The 26,924-nt window shown below is 39.3% G+C and overlaps 1 protein-coding gene and 1 long non-coding RNA gene across 4 annotated transcripts in view; one reads left to right on the top strand and one right to left on the bottom strand.

The window, feature by feature from the left end:
• Positions 1–10,909, bottom strand: part of LOC113629485 (uncharacterized) — a 92,190-nt gene extending 81,281 nt beyond the window's left edge. The window contains exons 1-2 of the long non-coding RNA XR_003436559.1: positions 10,863–10,909; positions 9,956–10,052 (exon numbers count right to left, since the gene is read on the bottom strand). This is a non-coding gene — a long non-coding RNA (uncharacterized LOC113629485). The remainder of the gene's footprint in view (positions 1–9,955; positions 10,053–10,862) is intronic.
• A 2,404-nt stretch (positions 10,910–13,313) lies between these two features.
• STARD3NL (STARD3 N-terminal like) overlaps positions 13,314–26,924 on the top strand; it is a 50,070-nt gene continuing 36,459 nt past the window's right edge. For all 3 annotated transcript variants that reach the window (XM_027123958.1, XM_027123959.1, XM_027123960.1), the window contains exon 1: positions 13,314–13,422. The gene's annotated coding sequence lies outside the window, so the exon portion shown is untranslated. The remainder of the gene's footprint in view (positions 13,423–26,924) is intronic.

Consider the following 26,924-nt stretch of genomic DNA (forward strand, 5'->3'; position numbering starts at 1 on the left):
CAACACCCAAGAATAAATGAGTCAAAAAAGAAAAAAACAATATCTTGAGACAAATAAAAATGAAAAAAACCCCAACATACCAAAACTCATGGGGTGCAGTGAAAGCAGTACTAAGAGGAAAGTTTACGGCAGTAAACACTGAAATTAAAAAAGAAGAAAGATTTAAAGTCAGTAGCCTAACTTTACATATCAAGGAACCAGAAGAGAACAAATTAAGTAAAAATTTAGCAGAAGGAAGGAAATAATAAAGATTAAAGACAAAATAAATGAAATAGAGAATAGAAAAATAGAAAAATCAAAACATAAGAATTAATTTTTTTGAAAAAACAACAAAACTGACAAACCCTTAGCTAGACTAAGAAAGAAAGAGAGGACCCTTATAAATAAAATCAGAAGCGAAATAGAAGCTATTACAACTGATTTTCCAGAAATAAAAAGGATTATAAGAGACCACTATGTAAAAAATAAAAATAAAAAAGAGACTACTATGAAGAAATATACCCAACAAACTAGATAGTATATAAGAAATGCATAAATTTCTAGAAACATAGAACCAAACAAGACTGAATCATGAGGAAATTAAAACTCTAAACAGATCTATAATCAGTGAGGAGACTGAATCAGTAAACAAAAACTTCACAACAAAGAAAAGCCCAGAACCAGACTGTTTCTCTGCAGAATTCTACCAACATTTAAAGAAGAAATTACCAATACTCCTCAAACTCTTCCAAAAAATTGAAGAACACTTCAAAAATCATTTTATGAGGTCAGTATTACCCTGATCCCAAAGGTAGACAAAGAAACTGCAATAAAAGAAAACTACAAATATCCCTGATGGATATTGATATAAAAATCTTCATGAAAATAATAACAAACTGAATTCAACGGCATTTTAAAAGCATCCTACCACAACCAAATGAGGTTTATTCCTGGAATGCAAGGATGGTTGAACACATGAAAAGCAATCAATTTGTAGTGTTAATGTAGTGTATCAACACTACATTAATAGAATGAAGAAAAAAACTACATGATCATCTCAATCAATGAAGAAAAAGCATTAACAAAATTCAATACCTTTTCATGATAAAATCATGCAACAAACTAGGAATAGAAGAAAAACAGTTCAACATAATTAAGGTCCTATATGAAAAACTTGCAGCTAACATTTTACTCAACATAGAAGAACTGAAATCTTTTCCTCTTAGATCAGGAATAAGGCAAGGATGCCCACCCTCATCACTTCTATTCAAATGTACTGGAAGTCCTAGACAAAGCCATTAGTTAAGAAAAAAAGGCATCCAATTTGGAAAGGAAGAAGTAAGATTATCTCTGTTCACAGGTGACATATACTTATATGTAGACAACTAAAGATTACATACCCACACCCACACAAAACTGTTTGAACTAATAAACAAATTCAGCAAGGTCCAGGATACAAAAACAACAGGTAGAAAACAGTTGTGCTTCTATACACTAACAATAAACTACCTGAAAAGGGAATTAAGGAAACAATTCCATTTACAGTAACATTAAAAAGAACAAAATACTTAGGAACAGACTCACTCAAAGCACTAAGGAACAAACTCACTTAGGAACAAGACTTATACACTGAAAACTACAAAACACTGCTATAAGAAATTAAAGAAGATACAAATAAATGAAAAGATATCCCATGTTCACAGATTGGAAGACTTTATATTGTTGAAATGTCCATACTACTCAAAGCAATCTACAGATTCAATACAAACCCTATGAAAAACCCAATGACCTTTTTAAAGAAATTGAAGAGCCATCCTAAAATTTGTATGGAACCTCAAGGGACCCCAAATAAATCTTGAAAAAGGACAAAGTTGTTGGCCTCATACTTGATTTTAAAACATTACAAAGATACAGTAATCATAAAAGTGTGGTACTGCATAAAGACAGGTATATAGACAAATGGAATAGAATAGGGAGGTCAGAAATAAACACTCACGCATATGGTTATATAATCTTGGACGAGGGTGCCAAGACCACACAATGGGGAAAGGACAGTATCTTCAACAAATGGTGCTGGCAAAACTGGGGATCCTCATGCAAAAGAATGAAGTTGGATCTTTACCTTACACCATATACAAAAATTAAAACAAAATGGGTTAAAGGCCTACACATAAGATCTAAATCTGTAAAACTGTAAAAGAAAACATAGGGGAATAGCATCATGACAATGGATTTGGCATTGATTTCTGGGATATTACACCAACACACAGGCAAAAAAGGGAAAAAAAGACAAACTTAAAAACTTCTGCGCATTAAAGAAGATAATCAACTAAGTGAAAAAGCAACCTACAAAACAAAAGAAAATATTTGCAAATCATATATATGACAAAGGGTTAATATCCAAAATATATAAAGAATACAACTCAACAACAAATTTTAAAATGTGCAAAGGACTTGAATAGACATTTCTCCAAAGAAGATATCCAAACAGCCACCAAGCATATGAAAAGATGGTTTATCATCACTAATCATTAGAGAACTGCAATGAGATATCACACACACACACACACACACACACACACACACACACACACACACACAGACATATACTCAGAAAATGGCAAGTGTTGGTGAGGATACAGAAAAATTTGAAGCCTGTGCACTGTTGGTGAGAATGTAAAATGATGTATCACTATGGAAAACGGTATACAGGTTTCTCAAAAAAAAAAAAAATAGAATTACCATATGATCCAGCAATCTCACTTTTGGATATTCATCCAAAAGAATTGAAAGCAGGATGGAAGACATTTTGCATAACCATATTTATTGTAGTATTATGCACAATAGCCAAGAGGTGGAAGCAACCTAAATGTCCATGGAAAAATGAATGGATAAAGAAAATGTAGTATATCCGTACAATGGAATATTATTCATCCTTAAAAAAGAAGGAAATCCTGTCATATGCTACAACATGGAAGAAACTTTAGGGCATCATGCTAAGTGAAATAAGAAATAAGTCAGTCACAAAAAGGCAAATAGTATATGATTCCACTTATATGACTTATCTAAAGTAGTCATATATACAGAAGCAAAGTAGAATCGTGGTTGCCATGGGTTGGGGTGAGGGGGAGATGGGGAGCTGTTGCTCAGTGGGTACAGAGGTACAGTTTTGCAAGATAAAAAAGCTCTAGATATCAGTTGCACAATAATGTGAATATAATTAATACTACTGAATGGTACACTTAAAAATGGTTAAGATGGTAAATATTGTCTTAGATGTTTTTTGTTTTTTAAAAAAAAAACACAGTTAAAATAATACAAAACTCCCAGGCCCAGAGATCATGGAGCCATCTTACAAAATTACATTACAGTTAACACCTTTCCTACCTGCCTCCCATTCCATGTCTCTTTCTTCCCCATTCCCCATCCCTTTAGCTTCAACTTCAGCAGGGTCAAAATCACTGCTATAAATTTTTAAACAAACTAATTTTTTAAACAGAAAAAAATAACCTCACTAACTCTATCAGTTCCTGGCAATAGTGAATGAGTTCACTAAGAACAAATACTGAGCATTATAGTGCTGTCTGCTTGTATTCCTTTTCTTTTTTAAAAAAGCACTTTTATGGATAGCGTAATTTATGGAGAAATTTTATATCAGCATGGTGCTCCCAAAAGTTAAGAATTACTAACAATGTTTTTACTTGAATTCCTTTTTTAACATAGAAAGAAGATCAGATTACAGAGGCTTACAAAAAGACGAAGAAAACCCCGAAAAGTCAAAAAAGCAATGTAGAAAACTTTCTTTGAAAATAATTAATGATAATAGCAAACACTGTTTTCCTCAATATTCTGCCGTTATTTTGGCCCTTCCTCACATGCTACCACTAGAATCTTATAGAAGCTGATTCTTGCCAACATAAGCATTGTGTGAAAACTTTACAAACATAGCTGGGAAGAATAGCCAATAACCTCTGTATGACTTCTTAGTAACTTTGCAAGACGAAGGCCTAATTTGACATGTGGATTTGGTGGTTTGACCAGCCTTGGCTAACATCAGGTCCACATGTAAGGGGGGGGTACAGTTGTTCCCTGCTCCAGGGCACCAACTCAGTCTCATGTGCTGTGAGTCACAGTGGCAGAAGAAAGCCTCCTTCCTGGCTGTCTTGACTCACTCGGGAGCAGAAGAGGATGCTCATTGGGGTTGTGGTCCTGTGTTACATGAGAGACCATGGTGAGCTAAACGGCTTCACCAAAATGCAACCAGATCCCTCAAATTAGGAGAGAACAGGATGAGAATGAACAAATTCACTGATGTTTTGGGTTGGCAAACTTCTATGAAGTTCTAACATTAGCTCTGGTCTCATAAGTTGGGTTTTACTTAGTCTTTTAGACTTCTAATACTTAAATTCCTGCAGCTGAAGTTGTCTTTTCAATAAATTCAATATGAATTTACATTCTGTTTTAAAGTAAATTAATATTTAAAGTCTATCTTGGATCAGACCCAAATGTCCCAAGTTGCCCAGAACCCATGTCACTTTACGTGGTATAGATACTGCCCTTCCTAACAGGTATCTACTATTTCATTCTTCTCCAGGATTGGTGTGCTTTTCCTTTTTTAAGTTGAAATCATCTATCCCAGGTTTTTCACATTTTTATTTATATAGTAGTATTACTTAGTGGGAACTAAGTTGCAGTGTGCATCAGTGATTTTGAAACCAAGCAGGACTTTGCTGAGCCTTCCTGGGGACAGAACACCACATGCCCCCCACCTCTTGTTTGTAGAAAAACTTTAGCCTCCTAGGCTTTTCCCAAGTTCCAAAGAGTAAATATAATCAGAGAAGTGAGAAAATGCTGAAACAAACAAACAAACCAAAACAGTCAAGCAAGACAAAATAATAATTTACCCATAAAACAAAGTCAAGGACTTTTAGTTCCTCCTCAAGGGCCACAGATAATATCCTGAGCCATATCCTCGAGTTATTTTACAGATACTAAACCTCCACCAGGCAGAAGAAGTTAACTGCATGCTGACCACCAACATGTAGACTGATTCCAACCAGTTGGAATCAGAGTTTGATAATTCAGATTTCCAAAACTTCACTCTGTTACCTCACCATCAACCACTCAGAGAATAGTGCACGAGTTGATCACAGATCCTATGACCCTCTCCCTCCCACTGTCTTTAAAAACCCTTTCCTGGGCTTCCCTGGTGGCGCAGTGGTTGAGAGTCCACCTGCCGATGCAGGGGACATGGGTTCATGCCCCGGTCCAGGAGGATCCCATGTGCCGCGGAGCGGCTGGGCCCGTGAGCCATGGCCACTGGGCCTGCGCGTCTGGAGCCTGTGCTCCGCGACGGGAGAGGCCACAATGGTGAGAGGCCCGCGTACTGCAAAAAAAACAAACAAAAAAAACAAACCCTTTCCTGAAAGCCACTGGGGAGTTCCAATCTTTTTAGCACAAGCTACCCATTTTCCTTTCTTGGCACCCTGCAATAAAAGCTGTACTTTCCTTCACCACAACCTGGTGTTAGTGGATTGGCTTTGCTGCACTTTGGGCAAAGAGACCCAAGTTTGGTTTGGTAACAATGTGTCTAATTATTAAATTACTAAAAGGATTGTCCCTTTTGGACAAACTCCTAAGATTATTTTAGCTGCAAACTAGTGATAAAGGAAATATAAGAAGAATTTTAGGAAAAAATGCGTTAATCCCTCCTTTCATCATATTCTCAACCATAGGCCCTCTCAAAACCTTAAGTGACTTTTCAATTTAGATAATTCAGAGACCTATAGTTTCATGTACCATTCAATCATGGCTACCCTCAAGGTTACTCACACATTACTGCTGTCATTTCTCTTCCTATAACGCTTGTCCTCCATATTCCACTTATCGTCTTACAGGTTTATATCACTTATATCCTTAAAAATCCAAATTACAGTTTGTCTCTTTAAGTAAATATTTTCATATTTTTAAGACCACTGCAGTACCTGGGAGGGGGCTGGTCAAGGGCAAGTAAAAACACCCAAAACCCTTCTACCATTATAAAGTTGCCTTGTCTTGATTCAGCACTTGCTTGGTTGTTTGAAACCTTTGCCTGTTTTCCTGACTTCTGGCAAAATTGATTCTGACTGTTTCTGCTTAAGTTTTCAAAATTTCTGTGGAGGGATAAGCCATTGAATGTGCATACTCTGCCATTTTCACCACTGACATTCAAAAATAATTTTCTTATGGTGCACAGTGCTATTCTAGCCTGAGGTTCACTAAAATAATATTATTCACACCTGTCAACATGCTCAACCCATTCTGAGCTATAATTGAGTATATGGTATCAGACCAACTTCCCATCATGAATAACCATAGTGCTGGATTAACTTTGAAAAGGAAACAGTAGCATCTGAGGGTATCCAAAGCAGCCAAGAAAGATAGCTTAGGTATCTCATCTTAGATAGCCTGGTAGTGATTTTTGTCACCAGGAGATATGCTCTAAAACTTAATAAAGAATGAAATGATTTCAAATTTAATCCCAGAAATGCAAAAAGCAATGAAAAGCGAAGTAAGGCATTAATATAAGGATAAATCTAAACTAATATTGTCTGTTTAAAATAAATAATATTTTGTTGGGTTTTAAAATGATTAAACAGAATGAAAATAAGTGACAACAATTGCACAAAAATCAGGAATTGGGTAAATGAAATTAAAGTGTTCTAAAGTCCTTGCATTGTCTGGAAACTAGGGAAAGTACTAACTTGCAGAAGATTCTAATAAGTCAAAGATTCATTTTGCAATGAAAAAGCCACAGAGTAAGAGTAAGACAAATATCCGCAATACAATTATCTGCCAAAGAATCATATCTAGAATATAGAAAACCTCTTAGAAATCAGTAAGAAAAAGACAGATAACCTAATTTAAAAATGGGCAGAAGATTTGAAAAGGCATTTCACAATATCCAAATGATATACAGACACATGAAAAGGTGCTAAACTCTTTTTGTCATCCAAAAAATGCAAATTAAATCCATAAGGTGATAGCCTACAGATGCATCAGAATGTATAACATTACCAAAGGTCCTCCGTGCTGTTTTCCATAGTGGCCGCACCATTTTAGATTCCAATCAACAGTGTACAAGGGTTCCAATTTCTCCACATCCTTGCCAACATGTGTTTTTTGGTTAATATCCTTCTTAACTGATGTGAGGTAATATCTCATGTTGGTTGATTTGCATTTCCCTGATGATTAGTGACATTAAGCACCTTTTCATATACCTGTTGGCCATTTGTATGTCTTCTTTGGAGAAATGTCTATTCAAATCCTTTGCCCATTAAATTGGGTTATTTGGGGGTTTTTGCTAAAGAGTTGTAGGAGTTCCTTATAAGTTTTGGAAAGTAATGCCTTATTAAATATATGGTTTGCAAATATTTTCTTCTACTTTTGGGTTGCCTTTTCACTCTTGATTTTTTCCTTTACTGTGCAGAACCTTGTTGGTTTGACATAGTTCCACTTGTCTATTTTTACTTTTGTCGCCTGTGTTTTTGGTGTCGTATCCATGAAATCATTGCCAAGCCTACTCTCATGAAGCTTTTCCCATATTCTTCTAGGAGTTTTATAGTTTCAGATCTTTTGTTTAAATCTTTAATTCATTTTGAATTGATTTTTGTGTATGTGGTAAGATAGGGGTTTGTTTTCATCCTTTTACATGTGAATATTCAGTTTTCCAAACACCATTTACTGAAGAGACTATCCTTTCCCCACCGTGTATTCTTGGTGCCCTTGTTGAAGATCAGTTACCTATATGTGTATGGGTTTATTTCTGGGATCTCTATTCTGTTCTATTGGTGTGTATGTCTGTCTTTATCCAGTATCATACTGCTTTAACTATGGCAGCTTTGTAATATATTTTGAAATCAGGAAGTGTGATGTCCCCAGATTTGTTCTTTCTCAAGGTCACTTTGGGTATTCTGGGTCTTTCAGCGTTCCATATGAATATTAGAATTGTTTTCTATTTCTGTAAAAAAAAAAAGCCAGTGGAATTTTAATGGGAATAGCATTGAATATATAGATTCTTTTGGGTAGTCTGAACATTTTAATAATATTAAGTCTTCCAGTCCATGAACACAGATGTCTTTCCTTTTATTTGTGTTTTCTTTAATATCTTTCATCAGTGTATTGTAGTTTCACATCCTTTGTTAGACTTATTCTTAAATATTTTATTGATTTTGATGCTATTGTAAATGAGATTATCGTCCTATTTCTTTTTTTGGTAGTTCACTGTTAGTGTATGCAAATGCAACTAAATTTTGTATATTGATTCTGTATCCTGAAACTTTCCTGGATTTGTTTATTATGTCTAACAGGTATGTGTGTGTGTGTGTGTGTGTGTGTGTGTGTGTGTGTGTGTGTGTGTATGTGTGTGTGTGTGTGTATAATCTTTAGGGTTTTCTATATATAAGATCAGGTCATCTGCACATAGGGACAGTTTTACTTCTTCTTTTTCAATTTGGATGCCTTTTCTTTTTCTTGACTAGTTGCTCTGTCTAGGACTGCCTATGTTATACGTTGAATATAAGTGGTGAGAGTGGATACCCTTGCCTTGTTCCTGATCTTAGAGGAAAAGCTTTCAATTTCTCACCATTGAATATGATGTTAGTTGTGGGCTTCTAATATTTTGTCTTTATTATGTTGAGGTACATTCTGTCTATACCTAATATGCTGAGAGTTTTTATCATGAAGGGATGTTGAATATTATCAAATGTTTTTTCTGCATCTATTGAGATGATCATATGATTTTCATCCTTCATTTGTTAATGTGGTATATCACACTGGTTGATTTGTATATGTTGAACCATCCTGGTATCCCTTAAATAAATTCCATTTGATCATGGCATATAATACTCTTAATGTAGTGTTGAATTCTGTTTGCTAGAATTTTTGTTACAAATTTTTGCATTTACATTCATCAGAGATATGGAGCTGCAATTTTCTTGTAATGTCTTTTTCTGGTTTTGGTATCAGGGTAATATAGGCCTTGTAAAATGGATTTGGAAATGTTGCCTCCTCTTCAATTTTTTGGAGAAGTTTGAGAAAGACTGGTGTTAAGTTTCTTTAAATGTTTGGTAGAATTCACCAGGGAAGCCATCTGATCCTGGGTTTTTCTTTGTTGAGAGGTTTTTTTTACTACTAATTCAATTTCCTTACTTGTTATTAGTCTGTTCATATTCTCTGTTACTTTTACCATCTGATCCAGTAATTCCACTCCTGGATATATACCCAAAAGAAGTGAAATCAGGATTTTAAACAGATATCTACATTACCATGCTTATTGCAGCATGATTCACAACAGTCAAGATTTGGAAACAACCTAAATTTCCATCAACAGATGAATGGATAAAGAAAATGTGGTATATACATACAACAGAATGTAATTCAGCCTTAAAAAAGAAGGAAATCCTACCGTTTGGGACATCATGGATGGACCTAGAAGTAAATATTATGTATACCTCTACATTATTATCAAAATTAATTTTTCATTTTAAATGCCCTTTTATCTAAGTAACAACTGCTTTGACTGAAGCAAAAGCTAAAGTGCTACTCCATGTATTTCTTGTCTTTCAGATTCAATTGGGTGACAAATAATTGCACCATCGAGTTCTAATTGCTTAAAAGGCATGTGATATAGATCAGTTGCACAACCAGAGACATCTTCTTACTCTGACATTGCTTCATTCGGTTCAATCACCACTTTCTCTTTACAGCATCTGTATTTTCTAGATAATTCCTAAAGATTTCTGGAATACAAAATTCAGGGCTAAAACCTCTCATGGGCTGCTTCAGTAGCTGTGGTGTCCCAAAGCCCAAACCTGGAGTGGGCAGAGAAGTTTTTGGGCTCAGGCGCCTGGCCTGGGGGAGTGTGAGGTGAGGGCTGAGTTGAGCTGTACTTGGGGATGGGGAGAGGGAGATCTGCAGTTGTAGCAGCACCTCTTACCTGCACACACGTGGCCCTCTTATGGCACCAACCATCTGAAAGGCAGACACCAAAGTCCAGCCTAGCCCGTGGCTCACACAAAGTTCAGAGGGAGGAGCTGGTGATGCAACATCATCATAGAAAACATTAGGCCTGGAAATAAGTCAGTCACAGAATAACAGATACTGCATGATTCCACTTAAATCAAGTATTTAGTACAAACTCATAGATGCAGACAATAGAATGGTGGTTGTCAGAAGATGGGAGAGGAAAAGATGGGGAATTTTTCAATGGTTATAAAGTTACAGTTATATACAAGACTAATAAGCTCTAGAGATTTGCTGTACAACACAGAGCCCATGGTTAACATAGGTTGTTGTTTACTTAAAAACTTAGGACAGTAGATCTCTTGCTATGTGTTCTTACCACAAAGAAAAAAGCAAGGGGACACAAGAAATATTTTAGTGGTGATGGACACTTTTTTTAAAATTTTATTTTACTGAAGTATAGTTGATTTACAATGTTGTGTTAGTTTCTGGTGTACAGCAAAGTGATTCAGTTATATATATGTGTGTGTGTGTGTGTGTGTGTGTGTGTGTGTGTGTGTGTGTGTATTTAAATACACACATATATAAATTTTTTTTAATATTCTTTCCCATTACGGTTTATTACAGGATATTGAATATAGTTCCCTATGCTATACAGTAGGACTTTATTTTTTAACCATTCTGTATATAATAGTTTGCATCTGCTAATCCCAAACTCCTAATCCATCCCTCCCCCTCTCCCCTCCACCTTGGCAACCACAAGTCTGTTCTCTATGTCTGTGAGTCTGTTTCTGTTTCATAGATAAGTTCATTTGTGTCATATTTTAGGTACTACACATAAGTGATATCATATGCTATTTGTCTTTCTCTTTCTGACTTACTTCACTTTAGTATGATAATCTCTAGGTCCATCCATGTTGCTGCAAATGGCATCATTTCGTTCTTTTTCATGGCTGAGTAGCATTCCATTATAGATATATACCACATCTTCTTTATCCATTCATCTGTCAATGGACATTTAGGTCATTTCCATGTCTTGGCTATTGTAAATAGTGCTGCTATGAACATAGGGGTACATGTATCTTTGTGAATTAGAGTTTTGTCAATGGATATGTTTATTACCTTGTTTGTGGTAATGGTATCACAGGTCTATGCATGTGTCCAAACTCATTAAAATGTATCCATTAAATCTTTGCAACTTTTTGTATATTGTTTGTCTCAATAAAGTTGAAAGCAAAAAAACAAACAACAAAAAAAGATGAACACAAAAATGAGAATATCGAGTGCTGGCAAAGATGTGGAGCTACTGGAATTTTCATTCACTGCTAGTGGAATGTAAATTGACAAAACCAAAAAGCTATTTGGCAGTGTGTACTAATACTGAATATATGTACATCCTGTGGCACAGTAATACTACTCCTAGGTATATATCAAAATCAAATGTGTAACTATGCACATCAACAGACAGGTATAAGAATATTCATAGCAGCAGCATCATTTGTAGTCAATGACTACATATTCATCATTTGTAGTCACCCCAAACTTTAAACAACCCAATGTTAAGCAATATTAGAATAGATAAAGAAATATGGAGATATATACAAGTATGAAAATGAATAAACTACTAATATATTCTTTACTATGGATCAATCTTACAAACATATTATTGAGTGAAAAGAGCCACACAAGAGTACATACTATGTGTGGCCATTTATAACCATTGGAAAGCAGGCAAAACTAATTTTGGTGATAAAATTCAGAACAGTGACCGTTTCTGTATGGGTTGCAATGACTAAGATGGAGCACAAGGAGAGCTTCTATATTGCTGGTAAACATTTAACATCTTGGTCTAGGAGGTGGTAACACACGTTCGTTTACTTTGTTACCAAGATACCTGTTCGGGATTATTGCACTTTTGTACATATGTTATCTCTTAACAACTTTTCGCACATCCATTCAGAAAATTTTAAAAACTATATTTCATCAGTTTTGGCGAGGGTGCAGGGAAGGGGTGCTCATTTATTTATGGTAGTAATGTTAGTTGTAACAGCTACTTTGAGGAGTAAATAGAGGGAAATCTACTACTGAGATTGAAAATGTGCATACTCTATCCAGCGCACCCACGTTAGTATCTCTACCTAGAGAACACTTGGATATATGTGCAAAAAGGCACAAACACACGTTGAAGGTAGCAACGCTTCTAACAAAAAACCAAAAAAGAAACAAACTATGGATAGAGGGTAAGGGAATCATAAATTAAATCTATTGGTTCTGAGAACTACTACGTAGTATTTTAAAAGAATGAGATAAAGTTATATAGAGATATGGAAAGATCTCGAGGATATAATGTTGATTGGGGAAAAAAATTACATCTACACATATTTAGATGCAGAGGAACTAGGAGTCACCATATAGGGACTGGTTTGTAATTCCTGCCTGAAAAGGATTAGCCTAATGTGTGATGTTCACATTTATGGTTATGTGTAACTTAACATGAATTAATATCAGCAACCCGGACTCAGGCACTAACTTCAACAGGCGAACCGAGTGCCTGAGGACCTGGAAGCGGAAGGAGAACGTTCACTCCGTAAGCTCCTATTGCCTCCTGTATTTGGACGATGTAACTGTAGCATCTATTGGAAAAAAAGGTTCATTAAAATATAAAGATCATGTGAAGTCAAACAATGATTAAAGGATGCCAATTTCGTGCGAAAACCGATACAAATATAATTGAATGTGACTACTATATTAAGACTGAGGTGTTAGTTAAGCGATAGAGCGCAGAGAAAGGGTGTGTCCTAAGTCTGGAGGGGTCTGAGAAGTCAAAGCTGAGGTGACTCTTGAACAGAGAAACTGAAATGTCCTACTTTTTCATTCCTGGAGAGCCCGGAGGCCCTGAAATCCAGTCCCATGATTATTTTCCAGAGCTGGAGCCTAAATCCCCACCGAGCGACTGGAGGAAGGCGGAAGAAGAATGGTTGAGGAGGGAGAAGCGACGTGTCACAAAACGGTGTGGTACGGGTTTACGGCAAACCCAACCAGCCGGAGTTCCAGATTCCCACTCTCTCCTCAGGGCAGGCCGGCCCGCCCTCTCCCGCCTTCCCGCGACGCTTACTGGGCAGTAGATTATTGACAGAGTCACTCACCAATCGCTGCTCTGCTACGGGGGAGCACTCAGGCCCTCAGCCTTGTCTTTGGTCCCTCCGGCGAGATGCAGCCTCTGTGCGTCGACGTCAGCGTGCTGACGTCACGGGCCGGGTACTCGAGGAGCCGGGGGCCGCTGTCCGCGGGCGGTGGGCTGCGCGACGTCTGCAGGGCTCGATTCCCGGTCCAGCCCCGCCGAGCTCCGCCCCTCCGCCCGCGAAGACTGCAGCGGGCGCAGCCACAGAGCCGCTGTCGCCGGGCCAGCCTAGGGCGGCCGGCCCGGAACCACCCGATGAGGTAGGCTGGGTTTCTCGTCACCCTATTTGACAGATTGGAAAACTGAGTCATCCGGGATCAGATGATTTGCCCGGGACTCACTGGAGACCCGCGAACGGAGGCCAGAGCCGAGCGTCCGGTTGTGTTTGTTGAGCCCTCGCCGTCCTCCGGGGAGGAGGAGGGGCTAGGCAGGCTGTATTTATAAAGGGTACGAAAGTGAAGTTGCAGATTGCGGAGCCCCTTTTCATCCAGGGTTTGGGCTGGGATTCAGGGGATGGATGCAGGTAGCGAGGTCTCCATTCCTTAACCCTGCGGACCCCGAGGAGCCCTCGGTGGGGTCCAGACTGGTGCTGGCCCCTTGGGCCCTACAGAATGACCAAGAATGGTTACTGGGGTGATGCGTGGATTATACAGACAAGGTCGGTTACTGACCTCTTTTATTCATCAAGAAAAGCTGTGTTCGAAACAAAATTGAAAAATTAAAGCTCAAGTCCCGAATGTTCTGGCTCTGGTTTCAGTTCACTGCTTTGCCCACTCGTGGGTATCTGGCCATATTTTGAAATCTCAGTAGCATGCTTATTTTTGTTTTAGGATTAGAAAGGGATTCTCTCTCTCTCTCAGTTCAAACATGAGTTAACATTGTGGAACTTTTCTTATCACTCTCTTCCTGTGCCAATTGTTCACCATGTCATGTGTCTTCTATTTCACAGATGGAATCACTGAATTCATCACTTGACTCAGTAATAGTTTGGATAAGTTTAGCAAGGTAACAAAGTAACAGGTCGAACCTCTCAATACTAATACTGGAATTAGTTGTTTGTTTCTCAGAATTCTTTGTTGAGAAGGGTTCTGAAAGATAATTCATATATATATATATATATATATATATATATACACACACACACACACACACAGTCTACCCATACACCCTTACAAAACAAAACAACTTAGGGTACCGTTGCTTTATTGATGGGTTCTAATAAGGTGGGGCATAATTCATGCTCATAAAGTGAAAATGTGTACTATAGGATATATGTATCCATATGTAGTATTTTGTACTGTGAAGAATTTATTCTCTTTAAATCTTGCTGTCTGAGACATTGACCTTTTAAGACTGCATTATTGCATAAAACTGCATTAAAGAAATGAAATTAAAGCCGCTTCAGGGGACTTTTCCTTACTAAGGTTCACAGAAGAATGGTTATTATCATTTGACTTTAGTCTTTGGAAAATTTATCTGATGAGTGCCTCATCTATGCCATGCTTTGTTTTAGATGTTGGGGATTGAACGCTGAAACGTTTAGATAAGGATCCTGCCCTCAAGACCTTCCATTTTGGTGGAGATACTATAAATATATAAACAAAAATGACAATTTTAGATAATGATAAATGCTAGAAAAAAATATTACAGGGGAAGGGGCTGGAGAGTGACTGGGATGTGGACGGAAGTTTAGATGTGGGTGATCAGAGGAGATTCCTTGAGGAAGTTTGGAGGAGACCTGAGTGTTTAGAATGAGTCAGCCATGGGAAGATGACTGGAAGTTTCCAAGCAGAAATTACAGTGCAAAGGAGCTGAAGGAAAAAGGAGCTTGGCATGTTCCAGGGATGGATGAAAGGCTGTGTGGTTGGAGTGAGGTGAACCTAGGGGAGAGGGAGATGGGGAGACATGGGGAGGAGATGACGCTCAAGAGGTAGGCAGGACTGAGGTCATCTGAACCCCAGGTAAGAATTGCAACCAGACAAAGGAAATAGGATTTAGATATAGTCAAAGCTCTCCTTTTTTTTTTTTTTTTTTTTTTTTTGCAGTAAGCTCTCCATTTTTTGAAGTGACATTCATAGAAGCTAACCAGCTCTCTGCTTTATATTGGTTATGAAATCATTACATGTATATATTTTTTACCGATGGTCCTCTTTCTTAATGGAAAAATGTCTTCTTCCCTCAAGCGCTGTGTCCCAAGCTGTTTCTTTCCTGTTCATTCTTATTACTGGCAGGACTCTGAGCCTCTGCTTATCTTCCACTCCCTGCTTTTATCCTTCCTGCTCCCAAGCACGAGTCCTCTCCAGTGTTGATGTGCAGACATTAAGTCCCTGCACTTCCCCACGCAGAGTTCTAGGAAACTGCATTGTCAAGTGGATTACTGTTTTCCATTAAAACTTTTATTACTGACCAGAGACTTAACGTCTGCCTTTATTTAGTGCCTACGATGTACCAGGTGCATTATATACATTCTGATCCTTCTAACCTTCTACTGTAAATCTTATCCCTCCTTGGTGGAAGAGGAAGCTTCTGCCTCAGGCCACCCAGGTGATACTGAGGGAGCCCAGGTTTGAAACCAGTTAGCCTGCCCCCAAAGCCCATTCCATGCTACTCCACCTCACCGCTTCCCGAGTACATAACAACTACAAACCTCTGTTATTTGAAATTAATATTTTATGAAATAGCATTTTAGGGATCGTGATTCAATCCTCTTAGTTTAAAGGTGAGACTGTGGAGGCCCATTGATATTCGGTGCTTTTCAAGGCAGAATTGGCACCAGATTCTCGCCCTGCTGATTCTCAGCCTAGTGTTCTTGTTTGCTTGTTTGTTTGTTTTTCTGCTATACTTACTTCATGAAAGTCCCTTCACAAGGAGTTTCTGTATACACAAAAATATAATTTTTCAGCATCATGAATTTACTGTCCATAACCTCATACAAGGCAATTTTTAAAAGATGAAACAGTGCTGCTTCTTGGGCTAAAATAACCCCTTGTTTTATTTTACTTCTCTTTTTCAGCAGTGAGCAGGTGTAAACATTCTGGATGAATCTTGGTTCTCTTAGTAGAAAGTGGTTTCAAAATGACTTTAAAATTTAAGTTTTAACTTCACAAATCTTTGTAAGGGAGTTTGAAATTTACTGTTTTCCCAGCTTTAACCATTTGCTTACAAGTATGGGAATATTGCCGAGTGTTTGCTGGCTCAGAGTTTCTGCTGGCAAGTAGAGTTTCTTCCTATAATTGAGGAAGCTGTTGGGTCAGCTCAGGAATACAACTTCTCTTTCTTAGTGTAATGTATTACCATTTTTAAAAAATGAGTAAAAATCAGTTCCTAAATTATATGGCTGGAAAATGGGTTACTTTGTTTCTACAATTTAAAAATACCCATTCTTTATTTCTAAGGTTTGCTTATTTTATTAATTATGATGGGGATATGGTTGATGAAAAATAGTAAATTAAAAAATAGCTAAATTTACTTTCTGGTGGCTTTTTGACTCTCCTATAACTTAGTGGAGATTGTCTTTTCTATTAGTCAAATCAGAATAATGTTATTAGAATTAGTAACACCTTCTTTCTTAAACATTGGAAGATATTTAAATTTAGCCAAAAGAGAGCTTTTGCTCTTTAAGTCATCTACGGGCTGTTTTGACTGAGTATCTCTATCCTTTAAGATTGTTCATGCAACTGACCTCCGCCTTCTGAAGGTCCAGGCTGTCATGATTTGGACTCAAATTATAGTGCGTCCTTCCACCATGAACTCAGTGCCCCAAACTGGACTCCTGGCCTTTCCAGCTTTAGTGCCATTGCTTGTGCTCTGCCTACAGCCTGGTATGCCTTCTAGATGGACAAACCCAGACAAAGTTCTACCTGTGCCTCTGTTTCCATCTATGCTCCTTCCTCAATGAGATACTTCCTGTATCTCTTTAATGGAAGCCTTCTCTTTCACAACATTTTTGGTAGTCTTTCTCGTGACAGTTTACCAATCTTGGTGTCTTTGGTAATACACTATATTGTATGTGGGTATTCAAATATATGTTGACTTGAGCTTAAAAGGGACTTAACAATTCATGTTAGACGTGCAAAGTTTTTTGTAGATTATAGAGCCCTGTAGTTTATAGTTTAGCCCTTTTAGATTTGTAGAGCTTTTATTGCCTCCTCTTTGCGGGAAGCATTGTTATGCTTTTCTTGGCTTTGATTCAGTAGAACCTCTTTCCTGTTTTCAGTTGAGGGTCTGACTGCTACAGCTACCAAAGGGTCCCTTGAGAGGAACTCACCTCTTTGGGCTGTAAATATTGAAGACACATTGTTGCAAATAAAAATCAGTGTTCTCTGTGTTTATGGCTTTAGAAAAAAATAACAGTAATTCCAGTTTTTAATAGTGAAGATGAGAAAACTGAAGCCCAGAGGACTAGCCAGGGGCTCCTGTAGTGCCAGGCAGGGGAGCCTGGTGAGCACTCCTGGTTCACGGCGGCGGGGCCAGTGTGGGCCAGCACTCGTGCTGATGTTTTGCTGCAGAATTCCTGGTAGCCTATTAAGAGTGTATCAGGGCTTCCCTGGTGGTGCAGTGGTTGAGAGTCCGCCTGCCGATGCAGGGGACATGGGTTCGTGCCCCGGTCCGGGAAGATCCCACATGCCGCGGAGCGGCTGGGCCCGTGAGCCATGGCCGCTGAGCCTGCGCGTCCGGAGCCTGTGCTCCGCAACGGGAGAGGCCACAACAGTGAAAAAGATTGTATCAGTACAGCTTAGGCCTTTTCCGGATTGTTACACTTGCTTTGCTAGTGAGTTGCCCTGGATCTGGGAGACACCTCTTGTTGTGACTCACGGTCAAAGCAGGACCTCTCACCAAGGATCCCGGACTGAGCTATTTAAGCCCGTGGGATCTTCCTGGGCAAGCATTGGCTGGTATTGGGTTTGGCAGGCTCTTTAGTTTAAAACCTCTCTCTTCTACTTCCCCTCTCATCACAGTTTTCCAAAAAATATCTTGGGACTGGTGGGCATCCTTTGTATTAAACTTGGAGTTTGGAGGAAATCAGTCTAGTGCCTTCTAAGTTGCGGTAATTACAGGTTTCCACGTCCCATATTTTCTAGGACAGTTTACTTTTCAGACACTGTGCATTGTTGCTCACTAGAGCACGTTCTTGTTTGCTTTTTTATTTCAGGAAAATGTATTCTCATAATTCTTTTAATTAATCAATCACTTGCTGAATTAATGATGTAGAACCAGAGAATTTCAAGTTCATTTTCCTATCGGTATGGTATGTTAAATTCTTCCAAGGGAACACAAGGAGCTCTTGAGAAATTAGAATCTTCTCCAGCTGAGGTTGGAGCACCAGCCAGGACTTGCTTATGTTATTATTAATAAAAACTGACACTTAGGGCTTCCCTGGTGGCGCAGTGGTTGGAAGTCTGCCTGCCAATGCAGGGGACACGGGTTCGTGACCCGGTCCGGGAAGATCCCACGTGCCGTGGAGTGGCTGGGCCTGTGAGCCATGGCTGCTAAGCCTGCACGTCCGGAGCCTGCGCGTCCGGAGCCTGTGCTCCGCAACGGGAGAGGCCACGACAGTGAGAGGCGCGTTCCACAAAAAAAAACCCCTGACCCTTAGGGCTTCCTCTGTGTCAGGTGCTGTTTTAAATGCTGTGGGTCAGGGTTTCTCATCCTCAGCACTGTTGACATTTTGGGTTGGATAATTTTTTGTGGTGGGAGCTGTCCTGTGTGTCATAAGGAGTTTAGCAGCATCCCTGGGCTCTATGCCCTGGGTACCAGGGGCCCCTCCCCTAGCTGTGACAACCGAAAATGTCTCTCGACAAGCCAGCTGTCCTGAAGGGGGTAGTGAGCAGAGTCCTTCCCTCCACAGCCCAGACACCTTGAGAACAACTGCTTTATATAAACTAATTTATTCCTCTCAACAGCCCTCTAAGGTGGGTCATATTATTGTCCTCATTTTATGGAAGGAGAAGCTGAGGCATAGAGTGGTTAAGTAACTTGTCCGAGATTAAACAACTAGTCAACAATCATACTGGATGTGAAACCAGGCACTGCTCTTCGTGAACCCTGGCCCAGCGTATCCAACAGACTGGGCGCAAACTGTTAGGAATCCAAAGACCCATGTAAACCAGGGGACAAAACAAATGCCAGTGGCATCAAGCCGGGCTGTGAGGTGGCTGGAGGGAACTGGGGAACCTTGCCAGAATTGCCTGTTTTTCAAGAGAAGCTAGAAATCTGGATTTTATTTGTGTGAAAAAATTCTTATCTTTTAATATTGGCAATTCAGTGTTTACAAAACATCGTGCAAGCCACTAGACAGGCAAAGAGTATCACCTACATATGGACAAGATTTGGTCCTGGGCCATTAAAGTTTGTGGTCTCTTTTTGTGGAGACTTTGCAGCAATATAACATTATAGAGAATTGTATATTCATTTGATGAGGGGCAAGGAGGTAGATTCTCTGTGGAGAGCGAAAGTTTCGCTTCTTGGAAGGCTCTGAAAATAAGGATGGGTGGGTGGAGCTTCTAGCTAGAAATGGTTGTCTTGCTTTCTTATAAGCCAAAAGAGTGCGAGACTTAGGCTGGCCATCTGTCACACTTTGAAATGTTAATGCTCTGCTGCCCAGACTCAGTTTGCACGTTCTGTACTTTTATGTCCTCCAGCAGCATCACTCATAACAGTTTCTTTTATGACCTCTGCTTGTCCAGGTGTTAAAACCCATATCTTATATGACACTGAGAAAACATAAATTCTGGAATTCAGTGGCTATATCCTGGAGAAATGAACCACAACCATACCTCACTTTTTTAACAGCCAGTAAGCAGTTGAGTATGTTTTCACTCTCTAGGTAAGACCAGGCTGTCTGCCTGCTTTAGTAGCAGATGGAATTCTGCTGGCCTTTGCAGCATTTTCCTTGAGCCTGTGTGCCATCATGCCCCTGCTCTGGTGTGAAAAGCATCTCCTTTTCTTATGCTGACTTTTCATGGCCTCCAGATCTGTCCTGTCCTTCAGTCCCCAGTACCTCCTAAGACTCCCTCACGTGGGCCCCTCCCCCACTGTGGCCCAGTCTCCAGAACTTGTTCCTGGTCCTCCTTTGTTTTTAGTTTCCTCTAGTCTGCCTCTTCCTTGCTATATGTCACCTTTTCATTTCTTCTGAAGACATACATTTTCTCTTAGGCCAGCTTTTTTTTTTTTTTTTTTTTGCGGTTCACGGGCCTCTCACTGTTGTGGCCTCTCCCGTTGCGGAGCACAGGCTCCGGACGCGCAGGCTCAGCGGCCATGGCTCACGGGCCCAGCCGCTCCGCGCCATGTGGGATCTTCCCGGACCGGGGCACGAACCCATGTCCCCTGCATTGGCAGGCAGACTCTCAACCACTGCGCCACCAGGGAAGCTCTAGGCCAGCTTTTTCATCAAGCCTTTTCTAGCCACAAGAACTTAAAGTTTGGTCCTTTAGACTTATAGCTATCTTAGGCTTTAATTTCTAATTATTTGTATAAGCATTTTACCTCCTTTATAAAACTGTATTTTACTTGAGGATAGGGAACAGTCTTTCCCATCTCACTTTTTCCCCATGGCATCTAGCATAGTGTTTTACATAGGGTAGATACTTAATATGTTTCAGTTTATTCACTGGAGTCTGGTAGGTTCCCACTCATACAGTGATCTCTTCCCTTTCTTTCCATATATTTGTATCAGTTTATAATATAGTGTGTTGTTAGAGGGACTTCACTAAATAGAATTCAGAATATGTAGGAAAAAGTGATGACCAAATTAATTTGGGGAGGTTGGAGCATCTTTATTAATTACATTGTCAGTGCTAGTAATCGGAGATGAAATATCCTTGGCTTATTTAATATAATGTATTAGAGCTCCAGACAACTGTGTAAACTTGTCTAACTTTAGGCAGCAAGCACCTAGACTCCATACTTTTATACAGTGATATTTGTAATTCATGAATTTAACAAACAAATTGAATGCCTAAAACATGGCCACGCATTTCCCTAGGTGCTAAGGGCACAGAAATGTCTTCTAGGAGCTTTTGGTATAGTACTGAGAATAAGACATGTAAACAGTATGTGAAATACATATGAAAGATTAGAAGTGCTGGTAAAGAAAGATAATATATCAGTGGGATCAGAGAAGATTTCATTGAGGAAGTGATCCTTAAGCTTCCTTGAGCAATGAATAGGCTTCTATTGCTGTTAATCATTTGGCAGTTGGAGGGAAAGGCACTCCAGGCAGAAGGAGTATTAGGACAAAGGCACGGATGATGCAGCCACCTCGTGGACAAGGGAGTCAACAATGAGTTAGTACATCTAGAGCCCTGGGTGTGAGGGAAATGGAGTTTTGAGTAGAGGGAGGAAATGGTTTATTCAGGCTTTCATTTTAGAAAAGCTAGCATGAGAATGTTTTGCAGATAGTAGACTGAATTACAGAGTAATGTGGATAAACGCTGATTGGGAAAACCATGGAAAAGACTGATGAGAGCTATTAGGAGGAATGACACAGTCACCAGTTAAGAATATAATGTTTGGAAGATAGAGCCAGTAGCAGAATCACATTTAACACATTGTCTTAATACAAGGTGTAAACGAGATCTTACTGATTATTATTAGTTAATTTTTCTTACCTTAAACATTTGTGAAGTATTTATAGGTAGTGTATATATATTATACATCAATGTCAGTATTTTTAAGTCATTCTTAAAATTTTCTTTTTTGATTTTGTAATTGTTTATTTCTTATTAATTATTTGAGAGCAAATAATTTGAGAGCAATTATTTGGAGACATGCTAGTTTCAAACCTCTATTGAGAACCTTGTGAGCTTAAACAGGTCTTACTTTAGTGATATCCTCTGACTCTGTAACATGTGTTCCCAGCCCATTCTCATTATTAGGCTGTAGTTCATACTCTATTTTCTGGATATATTAGCTTGTAGTTGTATTGACTCTTATAATTAGTGGTCTTTGTTTCTGTGATCCTGTTTCCTGAAGCACAAGCTAGGTTGATAAAGTCCTCTGACGCTGATCTCTCAAGGCTCTGTGTTCCTTTGTGACCGCCTAAAAAGTCTGATGAAGAAAGAGGAAAGGGTACTGCTTTAAATCTCAGTATCAGGATTTGAGATTGACTTTTCTTCCAAGTCACATGCACCAAGCTTTGAACCTCAAACCTTGACTTACGGTAGAGATTAGTGATTTTTTTAAAGAACTGTGTTTTACCCATGTCTCAAATTATGGGAGATAACGTATGTAACTTCTGCCTGTTGGTAGATACCCCGCGTAAACATGCCAATGGCCTTCCCTTTTATTGACTTGCTCTAGTTTGTGAGATACGAAGTTGGCCTCAGATAACTCCGGGGGCAGTTGATGTTACATCTTCCCTAGCATTGCTACTAGTGTGCCACTTCTACCAGCTGTAGAGCCACTACAGGAGCAGTGAGTAGAGGATGGCTCTGACAACTAGAGCGACACTTGCAGGAACCCTTATCCTGCCAGAGAAGGAGTCTTGTGTTGTTGAATAAAAAGAAATGCATCTTGCCTCTAAATATCCACCTTGGCTTTGCTGTTTGCTCATCAGCTAGCTACTTATAGTTTAGCTTCTGTTTTCTCTGCATAGAGAAGATAGGTCTGGGGAGGCCTGCTAAGAATGTGTTCATCACACGTTCTTAATTCTAGTCTTTGAGATGAAGAAAGACAGTTACTAAAACAAGTTGTACACCTTTAGCTACCTTCCTATGGTTCCTAGGAGAGCAGTGAGCTCACTGCCTTGAGATATTATTGATTTTCAGATCTAGATCAATAAGATCATCAGTTCCACCCTGAGAATTGAAAGCGTTTGTTGGAAAATTGCTTGCAGTAAGTACTGAAGAAGTGGCATTACATAGTGCAAAGGTGCCCTTGTATGCACTGGAATATATTTCAAGTTTCTTAACTGAGGGACCTTCATCTGTCTAGATAGTAATATGATGTTGATTCCATTATTGCCAAGGCTGGCAACACATCTCTAAGACGAAGGTTTAAATATTCATGAGAATATATGCACTAAGGAGCAACATGGTTCCTCTGAATTACTGTCAGCTGATGGTTGACTGGTTGACAGTATTAATGAGGTTAAAATTGGGAAAAATAGTGGTAACTCCATAATAACCATTCGATATTTTTGTGATTGTTAGGAAAGCTAAAATTAGATTTAGTTCTATGGGAAGAAAGAAAAGTCCTGGAAAATGATAGACAGTCAGCAACGGAAAAAAAAATCAGCAGTCTTTTGACTTGTGGAAAAGACTGACTCATGAAGGAAAATGAGGTTATGTGTAGCTTCTGTGATTGGGAAGATTAAGACAAAGGAGTTTCTAGGTAAGCTGTGGCGAAAATATTTGAGTGTAGGAGTTAAAGCTGAAGCTTTAACAAGCTGCAAAGTCAATTTGAGCACCAGGAGAGATCTATTAGGAGGAGAATCAGAGGCTGGAGAGAGACAGTAGAAGCTGGAGGAAGGTAGCTATAGTAACTCTGTTGTTCCAGTGATTCCGGGCCACTTGATAGCAGCTTCTGAAAAAGATGAGAGACAAATAAAGTAGTGTTCTTGTTTGTCAGAGGCCATCTTGAGAGAGACTTTTGAAAAATGGTGAGGTGTAGCTATAACATTCCAGCCATCTGACTCAACCAGTGCTGGTGATGTAACTGGCTACCGAGTTGTTGAGCCCTGCAGGGTGATCTAACAACATGTACCACCCAATAGGACTTTGACCACTGTGTGGCCTGTTTTCATTTTGCCAACCTATGATCTTTGGAAGAACAGATATACATTGTCAAAAGACCTTCCTCTGTCCAGGTGGCCCATCCTCCCCTGGACCAAGCAACATCCCACTGGCATGGTTATTGTCAAGAGTATACACTTGATTTCTTTCCCCTCTCTCCGGTCGCTCCCTTGTAGTATTTATATATCTGCTTCCTTGACTGTTTGGAAGTTTTTGTGAGAGCAGGGAAACTCTTGCATTACCTTTTGGATCCTTTAAAATATCTGCTTGGAGTTTTACATTCTGTAGGTGTTCAATGCTTATTATTTAAGAAAATGAGAACTCTTAGAGGATTTAAATAGGGCCCGCCTCATAATTATTTTCTGTTCTACAAGTAGATGCACTTTCTTTGGTTTTTTCCCCCTTCTTCTTTTATGGAGAGAAAGGAGAACATTCTGATTTCTGTTGTGTCTCATGGCTGTTAATAATTTCCATCTGAATGCTGTTGACTCCCTTTCTGTTTCTCTCTCAGACTTCTCCCCTGAACTCCTGACTCATATCCAACTGCTTACTTTTATTTCCACTTAGATATTAATAAGCATCTTATACTCCATGTGTCCAAAGTGAGCTGATGTTCTCCCTCAGAGTCGCCCCTCCTGTAGCTTCTCCCTTTCAGTAAATAGTGAGGCCATCCCTCCCTTCCCACAGGCTATAAATCTGGCAGCTCTCCTTTAGTCCTCCCTTTGTCCTGTATCCCATGCCCAACCCATCCCCTAGTGCTTTTGGCTCTGTGTCTGGAACCAACCACTATCACCACCCTCATCTACTAAGGCAGTATGTCCTCCCTCTCCTGAATTATTGCCGTAGTCCCCTAAAGGGGCTCCCCGCTTCTGTGCTTCTGTCAGCCAGAGCGTCTCCTAAAGCTTCAGCTGCGTCAGCCTTCTCTTCTACTGAAAAGCTTCCAGTGTCTTCCCATCTCATTCAAAATCTTTACTGTGGCCTCTGATGCGCCACAAGGCCGCCCCAAGTTGTTGACTTCTCCGTTAATCACCTCCCGCTGCTCTTCCATGCTGTCGGCTCCTGCAAAGCTGGAAGCTAGCGACCTGCTGAACTCCTGCCTGGCCCGCACCACCCCACGCTCAGGCCCGTGCCTGTCCTCTTTCTCCACCTGCCCTGCTCTTTCTTCTGATACTGCCTGTGACGTCTCTCCCTTATCACCTGCTAGTCCTTGCTCCACCTCTGTTCACCTGTAAATGACCTCAGTGAGCTCATCCAGACCAAGCAGTGTACGGTTACAGGGCTCCTCTGTTTATCCTGTGTCCCTGCACTCTGGAAGGTAAGCTCTGTGAGGGGAGAAAATTCCTTCAGCTTTATTCATTGCCGCATCCCCAGTGCTCAGAGGAGGACCTGATATGTTTTTGGTAGTTCAAAACCTATTTGTGGAGTAAATGAAGTAGATGCGGTATATTCTCGGCAAACTTTGAATTTTCAAAAATTATCAAGTGCAATTTTTAAATCTTATAGTATACATCCAGGTTCAGTTTCTTAATAAACGTTTTAGATTTGCCTCATAAATTATGAAAACATCAATATGTATTTACCCAGCTATCTTTAAATCTTAGTATTTCCCTCTATATGTCAAATAAAAGTTCACTAATATTTCTAATATTGCTATAGAAATAGGTCACTTAGAAATTAAGTTGCCATAAGAACAGGTTTGGGCTTGGGAGATAAATTAGTGTCTGTGAGGGGAGCGACTTAAAAACACCATCACATACTTGTTTTCTGCTTTAATTCTTCCAAGTCATTGATGCTAGTTTCTAAATAAATTTGAGTCTTGAAACATGCTGTCAAAAAGTTAACTTCTCTTTATGCACACACAATTACTTTTATCTGTTGATATTAACAGAAATTGTTAAATGAGATGAGACTGCAAGAAATGACCTAGAGCTTGATTAGAGAGCCTTAATGTGTGTCGAGGGGGAAGAGGGCAGAACACATAGCAGCAGAGTGAGCAGACTTATCAAGATGGAATAAAATGTTTCATTACCTCCCAAATGAATATGAACAACAATAGAAAATATGACACCTGGAACGTAAGTATTAAGAATAAAACCATGGAATTGATACATAGAGATATTACTATGGAGTTGGAGTTCTAAATTCTTGAAGCAAAGTAAGAGAAAGAAGGGAGTGCAGTTGAAATGTAGGTCCCAGTGGAATAAGTCAGCTGCATGAATAAAACAACACATGGTGCCCACAAGCCTCGGTGGATGATGCGTTGTAAAAGATCCATCTTTCCCCAGGTGTCTGGGAAGAGTATAAGTGCTAACGTACGGAACAAGTGAAGGATAAAGTTGGCCATTAAAAGCTTACAGTAAAGTTATGTCTTGTGCACATTTTCACTAAAGACCGGAGCAAACTTGAGACCCCAAACTGTTGCATGGTGTGCACTCCGTTATTTCATTTAAGCCTTGTGACGACACAACAACAGCAAAAGACTATTATTAGGTATTTGGTATTGGCTCAAAATCCAGACAGAATGACTCCTGTCTGCAGTCACAAGCACTTTAGACGTGTTCATCCAATCTCCATTTGTGTCCAAGAAATTTGATAGTTTTATTAGGGGCAGAATGATTTGGATGCCCAGAAATCTTATATAGGTTTTCCTTTGAGTCTATCAGTGTGTCTCAAATTGTCACGTACATAGGAATTATTACACAGAGGTATGTGTACAAACTCCACATGCATTCTCTTTTATAGAATGATTTATGAAGTTTTCTAAGATGATTCCAGTTGCTTATTCTGCTCTTAAAGGTAGCTCATACTTAAAGTAAAGTTAATTTAATGAATTTTTGCAGTGAAAATTTGTCTTTATTCATGTTTATATAAACACACACACAACATACACATATGTATACTATATACTTATTATGTTTAAATATATTTATATCATATATACATGTTTATATATACTGGATGGATTGATAGAATAGAGCAACTCTATCCCAAAACATCCTTATGTCCTTATGTTTTTCTGAACTATTCAG

The sequence above is a fragment of the Aethalodelphis obliquidens genome, unplaced genomic scaffold (assembly GCF_003676395.1).
Source record: "Aethalodelphis obliquidens isolate GAN/ISIS:26980383/991018 unplaced genomic scaffold, ASM367639v1 scaffold27, whole genome shotgun sequence".
Classification (NCBI taxonomy): Eukaryota; Metazoa; Chordata; class Mammalia; order Artiodactyla; family Delphinidae; genus Aethalodelphis; species Aethalodelphis obliquidens.